The following is a 23,430-nucleotide window of genomic DNA, read 5'->3' as shown; positions in this document are numbered from 1 at the left end:
AATAAAAATATACTGATACTAAATCTGGCCTTTATTTATCTTGATTTGACATCGTTTTCATGTACTATAAATCATATTTTATTATTGGTTATGAATGAATGACACATAATTGACAATTTAAACAACATTTGTCCTTTTAAACCTCTTGTGCTGGGTATCATCCTCCATTTTTATATTCCAGAGGTATCTGCCAACATTTAGTTTTCTTTAAAACGTTTCTGAATCACTGGAATATCATGATGCAATCTCTCGCCATGTTCATCACTCGCATCACTAAGATTCTCAGCAAAATTCTCAAGTGACATTTTTGCAAAAACTGTACCTAATTCAACGAGAAAGCCAGAAATGGATTACCCATGCCACTGTGTATATATCACTAAGATTCTCAGCAAAATTCTTGAAAATGATAATTTTACAAAAAAAAAAAAGAAAAAAAAATGTGCCTTATTCGACAAAAAAAAAAAGCCAGAAATGGATTTTCCATGTCATTAAAAAAGTACAGGAAATCTCTGTCCAATTTTATAATTGGACAGAGATATATCCTGTACTTTTTTAATGATGCACTGTGTGCTTAGTTTAATTAATTTCAATTGTGCTCCAAACAGAAACATTTATTCCGAACGCGTCCCTGTCTTATCAAAGATCCTACTATTTATTTTATGCTCCGGGCCCTTCTGATTGTGCGGTAATAAAACTTTTCAAATGTACTTGTGATGTTAGGCTGTATAAGGTGTTTACTTTGGTCAAAATCGTGATGATCCTTTTTTTTAGTCAGATTTTTCCGATTACCAATTTTCGATACTTATCGCAGGCATTCCGATACAAAACCTATCTAAGAACATTTTTAATCACATAAAGTACGCTTGTGTGAAATTAACCCCTAAAAATCGGCCCAGCCCTTTCAGAGTCTATAGGGAACGAACTCACACACGCTCACAGATAATGTGCCTTTTTATGTAAAAAGTAGAGATAGAAATATTTAACTGATAATCACAAATGTTTTCTGGAAGAAGAAAGGGTGTTCTTTTCTTAATACTATTGATCCCGACAGACGTTTATTAGAGAATACGATTATTAACAGTAAATTATATAGAGCAGGGTGTCCCAGCCTTTTTCGGAAAACTCCCCCTAGAACACTCGGATTCCTACTACCGCCCCTCCCTACATAATAATGTCAGTGGTCGTGGTAGCACATAATTAAAATTAAAATAAATAAATGAATATTCATAAAATTTATTCAACAAAATTCGACTCTGTCAATCGAATGGAAACAATAACAACTATAGATCAAGTTTTTTTTTGTTTTTTGTTTTTTACATAGGAATCACCACTCATCAAGGTCAAAAGGCCATTCGAGGATAAGGGTTAAAAAGTGTACAGTAGGAATTGGACAATATAGTAATCGTTAGTAATGGAAATTCGGTAAATTTGTTAACTTATATGGAACGGCTCATCAAAAAACTTGTTTACGTTAGACTTGAAGACAACCATATTTTAGTCAGCTAGAAAGCAGGAAAACGGTATACAATTCAATAGGCGTGCAGTTCTAAGAAAAAAGCTTTGCCCATGGAATCTACGCTTAGGTTTAGGCACAGATAAATAGTGGGGGAAATTAGTGATAGTGTTTTCTGCTAACGGGTGTTTCTTGTGAAAGTTTGGCGATGAGAGACCATAGATTGAAGCTCAGTCGAGCACTTGCCATGAAAATAACGATAAAGCAGAGACAAACTCGTAACATCTCTTCTGTGAGAAAGAAGTTGCAGGGAAGAGAAAAGGACATCCCCTACGAGTCTACGAAGTCTATTTTGAACTCTATCGAGGTGGGTCAATTAATATATCATATCATTGCTAATACAATAATCAATAAAAACTGCTAATACAATAATCAATAAAAATCAGAATAATAATCACAGGAATCATCGATCGATATGTTGTTGATGATCAGCATCAAGTTCAGAAACACCTAGAAATGTTACTAGAAGCTCTTAGTCTTTGACCGCCCTTCTAAAGGATCTCAGGGACCCCCCCCCCTATACGATAACTTTGACCACCGCCCAACTGGAGTCAATAGGATCTGTACGTCTCGCACCCCAGGTGAATGGTACAGATCCCATTGGGAAACTCTGATGTAGAGTGATGTAAAAAGCACCATAGAATTTCCACAGATTTCCGGAAGTTTTAATAATGCAAGATATGTTTCCCTCCCCTATTTGGACCACGTCTATTTGACTTTCTAGGGTGGCAGAGGCCATATTTAAGGTTAATCAAGGAAATTACTCGTTACCTCAAATATTTTAGTTCGTCGTCGAGCGACGTGTAAGATGTGTTCGTGTGTTTTCAGGTGAGTCTTCGTCAAACAAGTACAATCTTCGATTATTTGGATTATTCGAACTACTGTTTGTATTTGTATCCAAATCGACAAAAAAGAGGCCGGAAATAGATTTTTCGTGCCATTGTGCATATAAAATGGCCACAGAGGTTCTGTACTTTCTTGAGTGTTGCATAATTTTATTGTTTGACACGTAGTGTTTATATATAATATACGGTAGAATCACATTGACACACCGGTTCTCGTTAGACCACTGAAGTTAAGCAACGATAAGCTTGGTCAATACTAAAATGGGTGAGCATTTGAGAATTTCAGTTACTGTATATGCTCTCTGCTTATCTCGGCATTGTTTCCGGGAGTTTTCTTTGCCACTGGACTCAAACAATGCCGATTCAGGAGAGGTGAGGTTGGAGATTGCGCAACTTTTGCCACACAATTACACGCGCAGCTAGCCTTACGGGGGTATCCATTATCTTTCGAGACTGAACGGAGGTATCGGTATCAGTCATCACCTGGATATTTTTTAGCTGAAATTTTTTTACCTTCGGAATTTTTTTTTTACCTCGGAATTTTTTTTACCTTGGAATTTTTTTACCTTAGGATTTTTTTTTTTTACCTGGAGATTTTCATGCCATTGTGCATAAAAATATGGCCACAGATGCTCTGTCTTTTTCTTTAATGTTGCGCAATTTTATTGTTTTACACATGGTTTGATTGGAGGTTAGGTTTGGGGTTAGGTTTGGGATGAGGGTTTCGGTTATAATTCAAAGCCCCGATCTGTTATATCCATTGTTTTTACAGTTTTGAAATGATTTCTCTTTTCTCTGGGGTTCGTAGTCTTTCTCTGGATTTATTATTTCGTTTCATCGAACTAATGTTCTCATCTTGAGTGTTATTTGCACAACGTTTCGATTGATGTAACCTTCGACCTTCCTCAGGTTTATAAGTCGCCATGTTTCATAAAGGAAAGGGAAGGGACTTTCGTTCTACATTTCAAAGATGCCGTATTTAAATTGAATTCAAAATAAGTTTACAAAAAATAAAATTATAAAGTCAATAGAAATATCAAGTAAAATAATGCGAGGATATTATTAGTTTTTTATTAGTAACGAAAAAAGGGGGTTAAAGTTAAATTAGACCATTAACTAATTGTAAGTTCTTTAAAAAAAAAATTAAAATTTACGAAACCAAAATGCCGAAGAAACATAATCACGTGTTATCCCGTGTTGCTAATTTTTTTTTTTTTTTATCTTTAAATTCGCTTTTTAAAAGTCTTTCTCTTGCTTCCTCGCTCTCAACTCTACACGTCCATCTTTACCGGTCGCAAATTGCTTCTCCTCTCGACCACGTGGTGTATTTTTTGCTCCTTTTCTTGTGACGCAAGCTCACGCACACTTGCTAATTTGTATACGTGCTTTAACAGCTGCTGCTGCTGCTGCTGCTAATATTTTCGCTGGCCAGCTACCTTTCACTGCCGTTGATATACTCACACGCGCCCATATGCCCTCTGCTAAAATAAGACAGGGATTAGGAGATTATTCAACATTTCTGCTCTTCCGACTATATTAAGGAGCGAAACAGTAGAAGGAGTCAGTAAAATAAATTATAGTATTATAAGCAGAGTGGGTTATAGTCAGCTAACGTACTTTATTAACTTCCGGCGTAGCGCTACCGGATGCGGTTACAAGGTAAGTCAGTTCCTTCTTTTTTTCCTCTCGCGCCTATATCTCCCCTGCGGGTACACTGTTTATATTACATTTTCCCAATCTTTCTATGTTTATTTAATAATAATTAAAATAAAAAGGAAGAACAATTTAAATTAAGAATTATTGAAATTAGTTTTTTTTTGTTGTTTTTTTTTTTTAAGAATTATTTTTATATCTTATTTTTTACATGGAAGTCACCACTTATCAAGCCCGGGAGGCCACTCGAGGATTAGGGTTATTGCGTGTACAGTGATCAATGGGACAATATCGTAGTAATCGTTAATATTGGAGATTTGATAAAGGTCTTACTTAAGGGTGCGGTTAATCAGGAACTAGTTTATGTTGGACTTGAAGACATCTAAGTTGTAGTCAGGTGGGAAACAGGCAAACGGAAGAGAGTTCCACAGGCGTGCACTTCTAAGAAAGCTTTGTTCATAGAATCTACGTTTTGATTTAGGCACAAATAAAGAGTGGGGAAAATTACTGACAGCTAGACGGGTGTTTGTCGTGAAAGACTGGCGAGGGGGGGACCAGAGATTGGAGCTCAGATGAGCTCTTACTATGGAAATAACGATAAAATAACGACAGGCTCGCAACGTCGCTTTTGTGGGAGAGAGGTTGCAGGGAAGAGGAAAGGGCATCCCCCACTAGGCTACGAAGTTTATTTTGTACTCTGTCAAGGCAGGATAGGCTGTTTTTAGCAGCTCCTGCCCAGATATGGCAGCAGTATCCAATCCTTGGACGTACTTGGCTTTTATATAGATAGAGAATTGCATCAGCAGTGAGATATCTCCTGGAGAGGTAGAAGGATTCCAGCGACCTTTGCAACAGATTTGATGTGCATGTTCCATTTCAGATCAGGAGTAAAGGTCAATCCCAGAAGCTTGTCAAAACATGGAGCCTCCCCAAGACGAGAGCCATCCATTTCAATTGATGCCAGATGGGGATCAGAGCGTTGATGATGTAAAGATAGAATTAATTTAGACACTTTTTTATGCTCATTTGTTTTTAAAGAATTATTGAATTATTTCTTTAAAAAAATAAAAAGGATTATTGAAAACACTTAGTAAAATCTTTGAACACTATTATGAGAATAATATGTATTACATATGTTTTTTTTTATGATGTTTGAAACTTTGTTATTTTGATTTCAATGGAATGTGATGACTAAAGAACAAAATACGGGATTTGCAAAGAGATTTGCATTACGCTCAGTAAATAACAGGCGATACTATTTTACGAAAAGTTGGACTTTACTAAAAGGGAAGGTGTGTGTGTGTGTGTGTGTGTGTGTGTGTGTGTGTGTGTGTGTGTGTGTGTGTGTGTGTGTGTTTTATAAAGGGACAGAAGGATGAGGGATGAACGTCATGAGATATATCGACAGGAGTTTGTTTTACAATACACATTAGTACGAAAAAGTGGTAAAAAAAACAATAAATGTTACCAAAGGCAAGATAATATTCTCTTTTATCTAGCTGCATAAGCTTTTAGTGTTTTTACTTACTTTAAAACGTTTATTCGGCTCGAAAAGCTAGCAGTGTTGAGTGTTACGCGAGAAGAAAAAAAATGGCCTACATTTGACTCTTGCATGTTTAAAGTCTCGGTAATGACTCAAAATTCCAAAATAAAACAAAATACTAGTATAAATCCACCCAATTAAACGTTTAGTGGTGGGTTTCTACGGGCGTTTTGTTTCATTTAGGATTTTTTAGATATTATCGACACTTAAAAAATATAAGTGTCAAAGGTCGGCTATTTTTATTGGTCTCACGTAACACTTGACATTACTTGCTTCTCGAGCCGAATAAAAGTAAAAGCACTAAAAATGTAATCAGCTTAATAGAAAAGTACATCATCTTGCCTTTGGTAACATTTCGGCGGGGATTTTTTTTTTTTTTTTTTTTTTTTTTCATCCTCGGCTCCCAAAATCAAGAATGTATGATCCGGTCCCTGTTAATTTTGCGGTGAGAGTAAAGTTCTGTGCAGTCCTAGGAGGTCCACCCTCCCAGGCTTTGCCTTCTCTCTTTGAGAAAGGGTTAGTTTATTGCTAATCGCCTGACGCGCCCTCGCCGGGGAATGCCGACGGGGCTGGCCGGGCACCTTTTCGCATGTCAGAGTTCCCCTCTTCTGGGGCGCTGACTTCTCCATCCCACTTTCCGACCCTGGTTCTTGCAGTGGGAGAGAACTAGATTTCCTGGATAACATTTATTTGTTATAGATCTGGTTTTGACCACTTTTTGCACGGCTATCTGTTGTAAAACAGACCCTGCTGATAGATGGCTAGATCAGCGCTGGCCAGCATGTTGTGCCTACAGCATGTCGTCACGCTTTCTCGGCTACAAATGCGAGTCATAAGATTAGAGGGAGAAACAGGGGAATAACGCACGTGCCGCGCGAAACATGCGCGTCTTCTCGGATGCGAGCAATTGCGTAAAATATACACGGAGAGAGAGAAGGGGAGGGGGAGATAATGTATGCGCACTCTGTCTTGTTGGAGGGATGTGGTTGCTAATCTTGGGAGGGGCCGAGGTGACGAGTGAAATGGACATAGGAAAAGAATTGGAAGGGGAAAGAAAGACGGAAGGTAATAAGAAATGGGATGAAGGAAGGGATCGCCGAAGGAAAGAGAATAAGGAAAGAAGGCGAGAAAGAGAGAGAAAGAGAGAGTAAGAAAGAGAGAGGGGAATAAAAAGAGAGGGAGATAGGAGGAGGAAAGGTAGGAGAAAGGAAGGAAGGAAGGAAGAATAAAAAGGTGGTTACGATTAGTGAAATGGGCAGAGGGAGGAAGGAAAGGAAGGTTGGGGCGAAGGAAAGAGAGGAGGAATGAATGGAAGGAGGAAGGAAGGGATGGAGAGAGAAAGAAAGGGATAGAGGGAGAAAGGAAGTGCTGGAGGGAGGACGGAAGTAAATAAGGAGGAGAGCGTCCATGTAAGAAAGAAAGGGGGATAGTAAAAAGAAAACGGAATAGAAAGGGGGAAGAGGAAAGGAAGAAGGATGAGGCAGGAAACAGCAATTTTTGTTTTTAAATAACCGACAAAAATAAGGAAATCCTTATTAAAATTATGTGACTACTTCTTGTGTCTGTGTATATACGTTTCTCGCATCTACGTGACTTACACATTATTTTTTTTATCTGAACTTATATATAAACGGCATTTTGTCAGTGTGTATGTGTGTGTGGGGAAAAAAAAATAGATGGAGAGAGAGAGTTCCATATGGACTCCGAAGCAGCTCCAGCTGTCCCGATTTGTTTTAAATTTCACACAAATATACTTGATGCGTCTGGAAGTGCTCTTAGATAAGTTTTGTATCGGAAAGCCTTCGGTATGTATCGAAAATCCATAATCCAAAAAATTCGATTCAAGGAGGAAGTCTGATTTCGACCCAAGTTAACACTCTTATACAACCTAACATCACACGTGCATTTGAGATAATTTGTCAGCGCACAAACAGAAAGGTCCAGCATATAAAATCAACTGTAGATTCTTTTATAAGACAAAGGCGTATTAGAAATTAATATTTCTGTTTAGAGCACAACTGAACCATGATACTTGACTTTTGTGTTTTAACTTCCATTCAAGTCATTATGCAAACATAATTTTAGAAAATCAACAGAAGGTCCTGCAGAGTGCAATGTAGACTATAATGTATTGTGGACTATGTGATGCTTCATTCTGGTGCACTACGGTGGGTTCCCGATTAGAGCAGCCAATCAATCGATTTGATTAAAAAATGGGCGATTTCATCGATTTCAATAAAAATATCGGAGGGTGGAACGTTCTTTATACTCATTCAATCCTGGGCAACGTCGACTTTCTCCAATAGTTATTTACTATTATAAATTTAAAATTCGATCGCATAAAATACAATGAAATTTAAACATCATATTAAAAAAAAAATCCGCCAGAATGCATTTCGCTTTTTATCAAGAAATTAGTTGTTAAATGTTTTGTTAATACTTGGAGAACAAAAGAATGAATTATATCGTGACCCTCTGAATAGTGAAACAAGTTTGAAAGACTTTAAACTGTCGAATAGCAAGTCATTAAAACTTGCTTAAAAATTCTCGGCGAATTTTTATGGATTAAAAAAATGTAACGTTTCAGAATCTTTTACATGATGCTTGATTATTCATGTTAATTGGATTCTTCGGACTACCGTTCTCATCTAGAGTGTTGTTTGTATAATGTTTCGGCCGATGTAACCTCCGACCTTCTTCAGATTTATCTTATCGAACTCGGGAATCTGCACGGAATTTCGAATTTAATTTAATCCACAGACGGGGGTAGCATGCTTTTGGCTCCATCGGCGATAACTGGGTAGAATTCCTGAGTAATTCGCAATTGGATTTCGAGTGTTGCCCGCACTGAGGATTGAACAACTGTAAAGTTAAACTCTTCTGGAAGTGGAAGGTTCAATCCTCAGTGCGGGCGACACTCAAAACAGAATTGCGAATTACTTATACCCAGTCATGGCTCACATAACGAGAACGTGCATTCCCATGAATTAAATGAAGGACTCCGTTCGAAATTCCGTGCAGATTCCCGAGTTCGACAGAAAGATTCCCGAGTTCGACAAGAAACACCTAAAAAAAAGGTCGGAGGTTAGATCGACCGAAACGTTGTGAAAATAGCAGTCAAAATGAGAACAGTAGTCCGAAGAATCCAAAAAATTACTATTATTAGGGAGGATCATCGCTTATCAAGGCCGAAGGCCACTCGAGGATAATTGTTAATGTTAATAGGTCGGTGAGACAACACTGATGATCGGTAATGGTGGAACTTGAATAGTGTGTATATATTTAAAAAGACGGCTCAACAGGAACTTGTTTACATTAGACTTGAAAATAAATGTAGTCAGCTAGGAAGCAGTCAAGCGTTATTGTGTCTTACAGATGGGCACATCTAGAAAATAATTTTTTTATGTTTAATTTTAAGCACAGAAATAAATTTTTGCTTTTTAATCCTATTTTTAAAATAATAATTTGTTAAAAAAGAAACAAACTTGAAAGTGAAACTTAAATGTACAAAATGAAAAAATATAAGAAATTACTGTAAAAACTTAAATGAATGGGAAAAATGTAAAAAAAAAAATGAATGTAAAAAATGTGGAAAAAACTAATGTAAAAAATGTAAATAAATGTGAAAAACCTAAATAATATTAAAATTAATGTCAAACTTAAATAAATCTAAAAAATGTAAAAAATGCATTAAATTTAAATAAATGTAAAAAAAATGTAAAAAATGACTCTAAAAAAACTTAAATAAATGTAAAAAATGTAAAAAATATAATGCATTAAATTTAAATAAATGTAAAAAAAAAAATGTAAAAAAAACTTAAATAAATGTAAAAAATGTAAAAAATATAATGCATTAAATTTAAATAAATGTAAAAAAAAATGTAAAACATGACTGTAAAAAACTTAAATAAATGTAAAAAAAATGTAAATGAATGTAAAAATTAATGTCATAAATGACTAAACATACTTAAATTTTTTAAAATGTAAAAAAATGACTCTAAAAAACTTAAATAAATGTAAAAACTTAAATGAATGTAAAAAAATGTAAAATAAAAAACTTTTGGGTTGGTACATTTTTTTTATAAAGGATAGTTGATGACTTGAAAGCGAAGATTAGATTTCTCGGAAGAATAGACAAACAGGTAGATAGAATGAAAAGATGGAGTAATGAGGAGAAAGGAAAGAGAAACTGTATATATTTAAATACTCCTATCTTTTATCTATCTATCTATCTATCTATCTATCTATGTGAATACATCAGTCTCTCTCAATTCATCTCCCAATTTCACTCGCTATCTGCTTCTCCTTTCTCAATTTTTCTCAATCTATCTTGGAATCTTGCAATCTCTCTTCTCTCCGTCTTCCTCTCTCAATTTTACTGCAATCCTTTCCTTAATCTAACTCGTAATGTATTTCTCTCTCTCTCTCTCTCTCTCTCTCTCTTTCTCTCTCTCTCTCTCTCTCCTCTCTTTCTCGCAATCTATCTTTCAATCTTACTCGTTTTACCTCTCTCTGTAAATCTTTTACTTCCTCTTTCTCTCTCTCTCAATCTATCTATCTCAATCTATTCCTCAATCTATCTTAATCTCTCGCTATCTCTCTCTCTCTCTCTCTCTCTCTCTCTCTCTCTCTCTCTCAAGACGCAAACAAAAATGGATTACCTTGATAGCCTCCTTCCTCACGTAGGTATAAAAACAAATAGCTTTCAACCAATTCATTTGACGCATCCACACACGCGTACATAATGAAATCTACAATTAAGAACAAAAGGTGAGCGTCTGATTCAGCTGACCACATAGAATCATTTGATGATCGTTTTGGAGGATACAAGAGCTGTCCCTTTTCATTGGGCAAGGACTTATCCCTCTCCCTCGAATCTATAATAAAGACCAATGTGTATTTATTTGTACACAAAGAAATATAAACCCGTCCCATCACACACAAATTTAACGAGTAAAAACGTGTTTTTGTTTTCTTTTATAGCGCCCGGACGAAACAATTTCAAGCGAACAGGGGAAGCGAGAAAGCAAGAAGTAAGTCAGACAAACCTTGCCGTCTGATATGAATTCCGGAAAAAAAAAATCTCCACTCTATAATAAAAGGTCAATGATACATGGTATTTTTTATTAGATAACCAGTGGTGGTGGTGGTGGTGGTGGTGGTGGTAGTAGTGTTCGTGTAACGAAGCTATTAACACGTATGAAAATGACCAGGCCGTGGCAGAAAAAAAAAGGAAGTTAAAAGCAGAGAAGGGCAAAGAAAGGCACGTGACGAAGACAGAGACAGAGAGGGGCTTTTAAGCACCTGTCGACACGATAGAGTTTTTTTTTAACGGCGTAGCGGCACGACAATAACTTTTAAAGGAGATGCAATAAAAAGAAAAGCACATGGCGGAGAAAGAGAAAGACTTTTAAGCACATATCGACACGACAGAGTTTGTTAAAACCATGTGGCGGCACGATATGAACTTTTAAACAAAATGCAAGATTCATTTACTCTACGAACTTTTAACAAGATTTGCGGGCGACAATATATACAGTGGATGATGATGATGATGATGGTTTTTGTGAGAACTCCAAGTGAGTATAAGTAATATAATAATTTATACATGACAAATTAAATTAATGACGTAATTCTATGATATCTATATTAGCGTTTCTCAGCTGGAGCCCATGCCCCCTTAAGGTCGAGGTCCATAAGAGGTCTACAGAAAATGTAATTCAAAATGCAGAAACCCTTAATGTATAAATAAGCTGACAGTATTCCAGTCATGAAAAAAAGAAGTAATTTATTTTTATATACAGTGGAACGTCAAGATACGTAATTAATTGACTCCAGTTTGGTGTTCCTATCTTGAAATATTCAAAGGATATCAGAGCAGTAAGTTCGTCAGCGTACTTGACGTATTTGTAATCCAGACACATGGATGCAATAGTGCGGCGATTGGACAGTGGTTGGAACTTGGTAGACAGTTTGGGACCTATTAGATTAAAACTTTTTCTTTTTTTTTTCAGGTTTCTAAACACAAGCACAACGAGGACCCACAACCATGCACACTGACAAATTGGCCCATATACCCCACAACCATATGCCACCGCACACATGTAGTCTACAAACTAGAATGCTCTGCCTGTGGAAAATTCTACGTGGGCAGCACCACAAGACCCCTACACATAAGAATCAAGGAACACGCACAAACACAAGCATCATCATTCCACAAACACCTCAACACCTGCACAAACACTAATATATCTATTAAAGTGGACATTTTAACCACAGAACGCAATATTGGAAATCTTCGCATAACAGAATCATTACTAATATCCAAATTACGACCAGAACTTAATAATAGACTGGAGCTCGGATCATCATTCATTATATCTTTACATACGGCTCCCACCAAAGACATAACATTACAACCTTAACCCATTAGAACAGGTACACCACTGCACACCGCTCATACACCAACTCACAGTTCAAACAGGGCCTTACTACAAGCCCCCTCCCATATAAATTATATATAAAAATAAAAGAAATTAAATAAATAAGTAAAAAACAGCAATATATAAAATAATAATAATAAATAGTTAGCTGAAGTAACATAAACCAATTAAAAAAAAAATTTGATTTAAGCTAACCTACCTATTCAAACCCAAATAAACACTAACAACAAACACAAATAAATTAATAAACAAATAATAATAAAGAAGTAAATAGAAAAAAAATGTTCTATCTATAACCACTTATAGTTTTATTAAAATAAATAAATTAACACTTCCCAAGGAATGTCAATCCAGCGCCCCCCTTCCCAGCTATCTTCCTATTCCTGACAACCGCACCCCTAACCTAAACACCCCAACAGCCGACTGAGAGCGCCCACTCCCGCACCCCCTCCTCTCCTCTCTCACACCGCCCTTCTACTTCTCTCCTTCAAAACCTAACCAGTACCAGTCTGCTAGCGACTTGTGTGACCTAGATACACCAAGTCATTCCACTGAATATGCTAGGATGTTAATAAATTAAACAAATAAATGAATAATACATAACAGCAGAAAAAAATAATAAAGACAACAAAATAGACGTAGAATATACAAAATTAAAAAAAAAAGCTTACGCTAAAGCAACACGTTATAAACTAAAAAATAAATAAATAGAATATATATATATATTTTACAAAAATTTTTTCATAAAAAAAACAAAAAAATATGTTAATTAGCTAAAACAGGCCATACATAAATCCCTTCCTTACATTTGCTCCGAGGCTCCACACAGCCATTCAATTTCCGCTCCATCATCTAACATGCTTTGAATCGGTCTGTCACGTCTACCATTTGAAAAATGAATTTTTTTCCAAAATTATTATGGATATTGTCGCAGACATAACAAGTAAGACATTTGTATTTAATACAACTGAATAAATATATGTATATATATACATATATGTATGTACTTATTGATTTGTAAATCGCCACTTGTTTTCGTCTTCTTTCACCAACACCGACTATATCTCATTCCTCGCATTGTGACAGCCTTCTAAATCTCTACTATATATATATATATATATATATATATATATATATATATATATATATATATATATATATATATATGATAATTGTAATGCGTAGATTAATTTTTAATTCTTTAAATACTTTTTTATTTATGAGGGGGTAAGTAGAAAAAATATATAAGTCTAAATAAAAGCATGTTTTTCAGATAAAAATCAACATAATTTTTTCAAGAAAAATATTTTTTTAAATTTTAATCGAATAAAACGCCGATTTTAAAAAGATTTCAAAGAACTAGGTGCCTGAAAAATAAACTTTTTGTCACTAGTATCTTTTGTATCCTGAAAATAATTTTCGTATACGGGAACAAAAAAAAATTACATCTCTTTTCGTTGAACTGGAAATTTCGTAAGCAGAGTCTTTTCTATCTATTATTATTTTTTTTTATATATTGCTGTTTTTTTTTTACTTATTTATTTAATTTCTTTTATTTTTTATATATAATTTATATGGGAAGGGGCTTGTAGTAAGGCTCCGTGTGGACTGTGAGTTGGTGTATGAGCGGAGTGCAGTGGTGCATCTGTTCTAATGGGTTATGGTTGTAAGTTTTACTTATTTATTTAATTATATATATATACAAACAGTACTGTATTTGGATCACACACACACACACACACATATATTTAGTAATGTGATTGATAATTTCAAAATCAAATTATAATTAAATTAAAAATCCGTTTCATAAGAAGGAACAACAACAAAATTAATTATTTGTACGATCGTTTCGGAAAACAGTGTTTTTATTGTGGTAGACATCAAGTTACGGACAATAATTATTACATATAGTGTTTTAATAAACAAGGTTTCCTCATCAGCAAATTGTGAAGGGGTTTTATTAAATTTAAAAGACACCATTATTAAAAAACTATATGTAATAATTATTGTCCGTAACTTGATGTCTACCACAATAAAAACACTGTTTTCCTAAACGATCGTACAAATAATTGATTTTGTTGTTGTTCCTTCTTATGAAACGGATTTTTAATTTAATTATAATTTGATTTTTAAATTATCAATCACATTACTAAATATTAAATTATCTCTAGGATATTTACCTATCGAGCTTATTATATATCTGAATTACAACGAGCACTTTTTCTTTCCTGTATTTTAATTAAACTAGTAATTTCACTATTACATTAAAATACACTCTGCTCTTTAGACTATTGTTCTAATCTCCTTTAAATATATATATATATATATATATATATATATATATATATATATATATATATATATATATATATATCAGTACTGTATATGAATGACTATATATTTTAAGCCCCCCCTCTTTGGGTAGAGCACTATCGTAAATGTATTTCACTCACTATAAAGTAAAGCTCGCTGTTTTTTTTGTAAATAAACTAGCAGCTCGAGCACTATAAAAGCGGTGGGCGAATGTTTATTTAAATGGACATTCGTTGATATCATTTGCGAGCACCGATCCCATGAGCCGATGATTAGAACTGCCGACTATCAACGCGATAGTTCAATCCTGGCTAGGGAAAGGTGCTAGTCTAGCCGCACTGATGAGTTGTGATACAACGAAACAATACTACATGTGGAATAATATATATAATAGAAAATCTTATTATTGAAAATTAATTCAAATTCTCAAAAAAAGAAACTGTAAAGAAAGTATACACAAATTTTTCATTATCCGACGAGGAGTACAAATAAACGTGAAAGACCTTATTCCATGGAGTTTCGAAAAATGCGATTCTTCTCATCAAAGGAAAGAGGTTTCTAAAATATACAATAAAATTTTGTAGGTTAATGCATTAAAAGAAACAACAAATATGAATTGAATCATATTTGAATAAAAAAGTTTTTAACATTTTGTGAAAGTTTCTAAACATTCATAATGATTATGAAATCAGGAACAATGAAAAAAGTAGAAATATCAAAGGATATGGTTAAAATCCATTGAATAAGAAGGTAAAATCCAGGAAAAAAAAACAGAAATAAGTCCAAATAAGTCCATTGATAATCCATAAGAACGGGAACCAGAATTACAGATGTCCAGGGTAAATTAATGCTACCAGAAAATCCATCAGGTCATGGAGAAGTAAAATTCATATTAAAAAAACAAGTTTTATTTTTACTATGACGGAAAAGGCAATATGAAAATATGAAAATAATATGAAAATATGAAAATAATATGAAAATAATATGAAAATAGGAAAATAATATGAAAATATGAAAATAATATGAAAATAGGAAAATAATATGAAAATAGGAAAATAATATGAAAATAGGAAAATAGTATGAAAATATGAAAATAATATGAAAATAGGAAAATAATATGAAAATAGGAAAATAATATGAAAATAATATGAAAATAGGAAAATAATATGAAAATATGAAAATAATATGAAAATAGGAAAATAATATGAAAATATGAAAATAATATGAAAATAGGAAAATAATATGAAAATATGAAAATAATATGAAAATAGGAAAATAATATGAAAATAGGAAAATAATATGAAAATAGGAAAATAATATGAAAATATGAAAATAATATGAAAATAGGAAAATAATATGAAAATAGGAAAATAATATGAAAATATGAAAATAATATGAAAATATGAAAATAATATGAAAATAGGAAAATAATATGAAAATAATATGAAAATATGAAAATAATATGAAAATAGGAAAATAATATGAAAATAATATGAAAATAGGAAAATAATATGAAAATAATATGAAAATATGAAAATAATATAAAAATATGAAAATAATATGAAAATATGAAAATAATATGAAAATAGGAAAATAATATGAAAATAGGAAAATAATATAAAAATATGAAAATAATATAAAAATATGAAAATAATATGAAAATATGAAAATAATATGAAAATAGGAAAATAATATGAAAATAGGAAAATAATATGAAAATAGGAAAATAATATGAAAATAGGAAAATAATATGAAAATAATATGAAAATAGGAAAATAATATGAAAATAATATGAAAATATGAAAATAATATGAAAATATGAAAATAATATGAAAATAGGAAAATAATATGAAAATATGAAAATAATATAAAAATATGAAAATAATATGAAAATATGAAAATAATATGAAAATATGAAAATAATATGAAAATATGAAAATAATATGAAAATATGAAAATAATATGAAAATATGAAAATAATATGAAAATATGAAAATATGAAAATAATATGAAAATATGAAAATAATATGAAAATATGAAAATAATATGAAAATAATATGAAAATAGGAAAATAATATGAAAATATGAAAATAATATGAAAATAATATGAAAATAGGAAAATAATATGAAAATATGAAAATAATATGAAAATAGGAAAATAATATGAAAATAGGAAAATAATATGAAAATATGAAAATAATATGAAAATATGAAAATAATATGAAAATAGGAAATAGCAAAGCCATTATACGCACAAGGGGGTTTCCTCTTTAATTTAATTTACGCTACTCTTCCCCTGCATGACAACTGAAGCATGCGCATTTTATTTTTGACCAAATTTATTGAATTAAATCGAATAGCCATTATCTGTTTCGGACTTAGTATTTTCTTTTAAATACATTGTAGCTAAGTGCGTTATTGCACAGAACGCGACAGAAATCTATCCCACATTTTAAACTTTCAACTATATGTTGCTAATGAACTTAAGTGCCAATTATGGTTTCATTTAGCTAATAATTTGCCATTTTGGTTTCAGGTACCCTCATCAAACAATATGGTTTGGACTGGTGCACATCTGCTTTTACTGTAGAAATATCTTTTGAAGAATGGTGAATCTGTAACTGCAACACAGAGGGCTTTCCGAGTTCATTACAAGTTAGGAAGGCATGACGCTGTTCCGGATAGAAACCCAATACAGTTATGGGTTGCAAATTTTAGAGCTACACATTCGGCATTTAAAAGAAAGCCACTTGGAAGACGTCAAAGTGCTCGAACGCCAGGCAGTATTCGAGCTGTGAGACTTTCTGTTATTCAGTCTCATACACGTTCAGCTCGCAAACATCATTTGGTCTTGGAATTGTCTGATCGAAAAGCCAGAAGAATTTTACAGACTGATATGCAGTTCAATCCATACAAAGTAATGATTGCACAGAAACTGCACGATCAAATGTGGGAGATATTTTTGTCGCGCCCTGTATTGCCAATAACACGGTGGTACAAAAATTTTAAATTTATTGTCGCCATCGCCAGTTTAAACGCTATTTAGGTCTTTGTGCTGTTATATTGCGAATAACACGGTACAACTATAACATATAAAAATAGGTAGGCAATCAGCAATAGCTGATTTGTCAGCTATAATGCTATTTGGGTCTGACGTTTGAAATCCAACCAAGAAAACTTCACAGGTTAGATATACGAATAGAAACGAATAGGCTTTGAAAGCTTCTTTTTAAATGAAATGTTAGGAAATAAAGCTCGAAAAAATAAAATAAAGACTCGCATCATCCAATATATGAAATGCACGTTTTTAAAAACTGCACACCTCGTGTAAGATAACGACGTCGAAAGTGAAGGAAAATACACTGAGGGCTGGGGGAGGGGGAGAAGGGTGGGGAGAGGGGAGAGATAGGGGGGGATGCACGTTATGGCGGTGTGGTTCATCCATCTTTACACGGATTTTTAGCTGTTTCCCCCTTTTTTACCTCCACTTTGATAATTCCTCCTCCCTTCCAATTCGGTGCTTCCACTGTCTTCCTGCCTCCCCACCCTATCATCTATTCCAATCGATCGATCCATCCATCTCTGTCGACTTCTACTCCTCGTCAACCTCCCCCTAGAAACCATTCCCAACCCCTCCTCGCCATAGCTTCAGTCCTTTCCTTGGCGATAGAAAGAAGGGGAAAGAAAAAAATGTTGAAAACAAGATGGCCGCCAATATCGTTTGCTCGTCAATGGGCTAACATTCTGCGCAATTGAAGGTTCGGTGAACGACAGTAACAAAATGAGCGCGCTACTTTCCGAAATGGTTTCATTGGTCTGGTGGCGAGGGGCGGGGGGGTCTCGGAAGTGAAAAGTGAAGGTGGTTTCTTTAGGATGATGGTTTTGGAATTATGGGGGGATGAAGGATCATGGGAAGAAGAATTGAGACTTTGGTGACGTAAGAGTTTATGAAGGGGATGATGGGGTGGGGCTATTATGAAGAGATGAAAACAAATGTGGAGCGATGGTAAGTGGATTGTGAAGGAGGAGGAGGGTGAAGAAGAGAGGAAGAACAGAAGGAGAAGGAAAATAAAAAAAGAAAGAGAGAAATGAGGAATAAGATAAAGAAGAGGAAAAAGAAAAGAAGAAGAAGAAAGAGAGATCGTGAGGAGAAGGAAAAGAAAAAGGAAAATAAGAAAAAGGTGAAGAAGAGGAGGAAGGAATATGAAAAGAAGAAACAGGGAGAAAATAAAGAAAAAGGAGGAGGACCACGAGAAGAAGAAAACCGAAAGAAGAAGAAAAAGAAGAAGGTGGTGGCGGTGGACAATAAGGAGAAGAACGCTGCTGCTGCTGCTGCTGCTGATGATGATGATGATGATAGTTGAAACCAAACTTATTAGTACAAAAACAATAACTAAAATAACAAAGAAATAACAAATACAGAAAAAAAGAAAGCAAAAACAAAAAAGAATTGAAAACTAAATCGTTTAAAGTGAAAAAGAAAAATACTCAAGGGGGGATAGGATGCCATGACAAAATAAACAAAAAACGAACAAAGAACAAGGAGAACTAAATAATATGCAAATAAATAAACAAAAGCGATCGGCGTCATACCAAAACTGAAATTGCCAAATGCTATTCTTCTGCCGACACAGGTGGCATCTCTATGTTACTACAGCCATCTAATCCGGCAGATCGTCTTTTTTTCCACATGCTGCCTGTGCAACTGCCAACTGTTTGTTTCTGTTTTATGCAGGTGGCCTCTTTGTCTTGCTACTCCCGTCGACCGTTATTCTTCTGCCTAGACAGGTGACATCACTGTCTTGCTATAGCCATTTAATCCGGCATGTCGCTTACGCAACTTAATTCAAACACACCTTTTCGTACATGTTGCCTATGCAACCTGAAGTCGTTTCTTTCTGTTTTATTCTAATGCAGCCAGATGGTATTCTCCTGCCGACACAAGTGGCATCTCCGTCTTACTATAGCCACCTTGATGGTCTGTTTACCTCGCCTACTTTGCGATCACCCCACCAACAAACTGTGATGAAAATATACAGTTCAGATAGACCATACATACACTTGTAAAGATCCATGAACAAACAAAGGAAAGAAATATAAATCCGACTCGTTTTTTTTTTTAAATGCATGTGTTGGGGACGCACCTATTCCATGATGTCACTTCTGGGTAACGAGGACCGGTTGACCAAGTCAGTCTGAGACGGACACTCGGAAAGTATGATCGTCATCAACAAGTCCAGCAGTTGAGCAAAGGTATTGCTCGCTTTACCTTTTTCATGTATTTTCGTTCATATTTTTTAACTGTTACTGTGTTTTTTTTCCTTATCAATTATTCAAATACTAACGCCACAACAAATATGAAATGCACTTATTCGTGGTTCTTCCAAAACAATGCATTTCATTATTTTTTTTTTACATAGGCATAACCACTTATCAAGGCCAAGAGGCCATTTGAGGATCATAGAGTGTACAGTAGAAATTGGACAATATAGTAACCGTTAGTAATGGAGATTCGGTAAATTTGTTAACTTATATGGAACGGCTCATCAAAAACCATATTGTAATCAGCTGGAAAGCAGGAAAACGGAAGACAGTTCCACAGGCGTGCAGTTCTAAGAAAGCTTTGTTCATGGAATCTACGTTTAGGTTTAGGCACAGATAAAGAGTGGGGAGAATTGTTGATAGTGTTTACAGCTAGACGAGTGTTTCTTATGAAAAGTTTGGCGAGGGAGGACCATAGATTGAAGCTCAGTCGAGCAGTTGCCATGAAAATAACGATAAAGCAAAGACAAACTCGCAACAACTGTTCTGTGAGAAAAATATTGCAGGGAAGAAAAACAGGACATCCCGTACGAGGCTACGAAGTCTATTTTGAACTCTATCAAAGCAGGAAGGGTCCTTTCTAGCAGCCCCTACCCAGATGTGGCAACAATACTCCATCCTTGGCCGTACTTTGCTCTTATATAGATACAGAATTGTATCAGCAGTGAGATATCTACTGGATCGATAGAAGGATGCCACAATTTTTCCAGCGACCTGGGGAACGGATTTGATGTATGTGTTCTATTTCAGATCAGGAGTAAAGGTCAAGCCCAGAAGCTTGTCAAAACATGAGGCCCCCCCCAAGACGAAAGCCATTCATTTCAATTGATACCATATTGGGATCAGAGCTTTGATGATGTAAAGATAAAAGCTTGGTTTTAGATGCGACTTCTTTCCCCATTGTACCACGTGCTCAAGATCAGAGGAGATAGGATCGGAGAAAACTTGGTCGTTTACGGTTTTAGATGTGCAACCATAGATGGTAGTGTCATCAGCATAAATGTCTACGAATGATGTAAGGATGTGATTTGGAAGATAATTAATGTAGATTAGGAAGACAGTTGGGCCCAGGAAGGACCCCTGAGGGGCTCCAGGATTAATACTGTGAGCTTCTGATTTCAGCCCATCAACGACTATGCTTATGAACTTATCATTATATTTCCAAAGTCTTTTCGCACACACGTGTGCTTTTTAAAAGTCTCTGTCTCCCTGCCACCTAATTTGCCCTCGTATTCACACGTCTATCTTATCCGAGTAGTGGCAACTTGCTTCTCTCCTTCGACCACATGGTGTATTTGTATCTTCTTTTCTAGTTAGGCAAGCTCGGGCACATTTGCTAATTTACATTTATAACTCGTAAATAGAAGATACTGCCAAGTTTGCTGCGAGGAGTTGACATTCCACAAGCTAAAAAGAAATCTCACATTTGCAGTATTCTATATTTCTATGAAGCCACCATTCGCCAAAGGTTAGAGGTAAGATTCCGAAAATTTATACAAAAATTCCCTGCAATGACCCATGGCGTAGTGGATAATGAACTTGGTAACATCAAATTGTAAAGTTATAATCTTCTGGAGGTCAAAGTTTCAATCATCCAAATGTGTGCTTTAAAAACTGTTTTTGCTAATATTTTCGCTAGCCAGCTATCCTTCGGCTGCTGCTGATATTTTCACATGCACGCTGTTATACAATGGCCTATCGGCATAAACCATCATAAATATCATTTTTGCGTTAAATCACCTTAGTTAAGCAACGTTGAGCCTAGTCAGTACTAAAATGGGTGACCATTTAGGAATTCCAGGTGCTGTATGTGCTCTGCAATTATCTCCGCATTGTTGCCACTCGTCCTGAACTTCTCCTTGCCTCTGGACTCAAGCAGTGCCGATTCAGGAGAAGTGTGTTTAGGCTTGTGCAAAACTCGCCTCACAATTACACGCGCAGCTATCCTTACAGGGGATATCCATTGTCTCTTGAGACTAAACGGAGGCATCGATCTATAGACCCGTTTTAGGAAGGTTAGATCAGTTTCTGATTTTTTTTTTTTTTTTTTAGATGGATTGATAATTTCATTTCGCCTGAACTGAGAATTTGCACCAAGTTCCAGAAGAGTGTCACTGAGAACTGAATTTTATCTAGCACTGTATCCGTTATGCTACGGACAATTCTAGTATGAATGTTGGGAATCTTAAACCTACTTTTGTTTTTCGATGTACGCTCTTACTATATAGCACCATAATTAATGCTTAATGCCATATATATATATATATATATATATATATATATATATATATATATATATATGATTACTTTTAATACCTACAGATAATAGTGTTTCATTCTTCCGAAATCATCAGTGCAGGGATTTATGATTCAAACCTCTCAACAAAGCCATTTTGTCTCCATTATCAAGGAACAAATCACAGGGACACCGTCAACATCGTGTGTGTGTGTGTGTGTGTGTGTGTGTGTGTGTGTGTCTATATACATATATAGAGAGAGCTGCCGGTTTACAGCCTGCCGATACCGCCTTCACATGTCCAGAGTGCGGAAGAGTCTGCCGAGCACGGATTGGCCTCATCAGCCATCTCAGAACCCACAAACCCCTGACGCCGAACTGATTGATACCTTGGTCATCGTCAACTTCGACGGACGAGCAAGAAGAAGAAGATACATATACATATATATATATATATATATATATATATATATATATATATATATATATATATATGTATCTTATTATCGGGCTTGAAACCGACGGTACCAATGAGCTGTCTCAACTAACAACTTTCTGTACACAAAATATATATATATATATATATATATATATATATATATATATATATATATATATATATATATATATATATATATATATGTTCTATGTATCTCCATATTTCTTATCCGCTCTTTCCTCAACCACCGTTCCTATTTTTTCTCTTTTCCTGTCCTCCTCTGTTTCTCTTCTTTTCTTTCTTTTTTAAGGACTGCGATGTTTTTCTTAACGATTTCCATTATCAATTTTGGTTTTAGTCTCGATTCTATCTGCTGGCATTAAACCATCTTTTTTTTTTTTACTTTTGAGAAAGTGACTATCTATTGGGTACAATATAATATGAAATTATTGACTATAATAATAAATACGAAATCTGTGTAAATTAAAATATCATATTTAGGTATATTTTACAATCGGGCAATTTGGGCGTCCCTGCTAGTATATATATATATATATATATATATATATATATATATATATATATATATATATATGTGTGTGTGTGTGTGTGTGTGTGTGTGTGTGTGTGTGTGTGTGTGTGTGTGTGTAATTATACTGAGTTCGTGAAATTCAGTAAATTTTCATATACCAATGAGTTTTAAGCCAAAAATGGTTGACTTAAAGAGTAATCTACAAAATTATTAAATTTTATAATTGAGCATTAATATACTGTGTAAGCAAAAACAAGACTTCAAAACAAGGTGTTGGTGGCAACAAAAAGTGTATTTCAATTTACGTTACAATTGTTTCCATGTCCACTTCGACAATTTCAAGCATTATGTCGTTTGAAAATTTTCAACACCAGCATTTCTTCAGACTTTATGAATAAGCACACTTTTGGCAATGGAGCATTTTTTGAAGAAAAGGAAAGAAGAGGAAATCCCTAGCTAGAAAGGCATGTTAGAAACATCTACCTTCTACGTACAAAGGTAGATGTTTCTCGCGTGCCTTTCTAGCTAGGGATCTGACCTCTTGACAGCCTAATTTTCGCCCAAAAACTGATTAAAAAGCTTGCTACATGT

The 23,430-nt window shown here is 34.5% G+C and overlaps 1 protein-coding gene across 12 annotated transcripts in view; it reads right to left on the bottom strand.

Annotated features, from left to right (window-relative positions):
- Positions 1-23,430, bottom strand: part of LOC145255614 (pleckstrin homology domain-containing family H member 2-like) — a 1,732,783-nt gene that overhangs the window by 321,245 nt on the left and 1,388,108 nt on the right. Inside the window, exon 27 of one of the 12 annotated variants that reach the window (XR_013863868.1) lies at positions 14,814-14,868. The exons of the other annotated variants lie outside the window; for them this stretch is intronic. The gene's annotated coding sequence lies outside the window, so the exon portion shown is untranslated. The remainder of the gene's footprint in view (positions 1-14,813; positions 14,869-23,430) is intronic. 12 annotated transcript variants of the gene reach the window in all.

This window comes from Euprymna scolopes, chromosome 31 (genome assembly GCF_053919585.1).
Source record: "Euprymna scolopes isolate OS-2025 chromosome 31, ASM5391958v1, whole genome shotgun sequence".
Classification (NCBI taxonomy): domain Eukaryota; kingdom Metazoa; phylum Mollusca; class Cephalopoda; order Sepiida; family Sepiolidae; genus Euprymna; species Euprymna scolopes.
The sequence above is the reverse complement of the archived record's forward strand: the minus strand, read 5'-3'. Positions and strand labels throughout refer to the sequence as shown.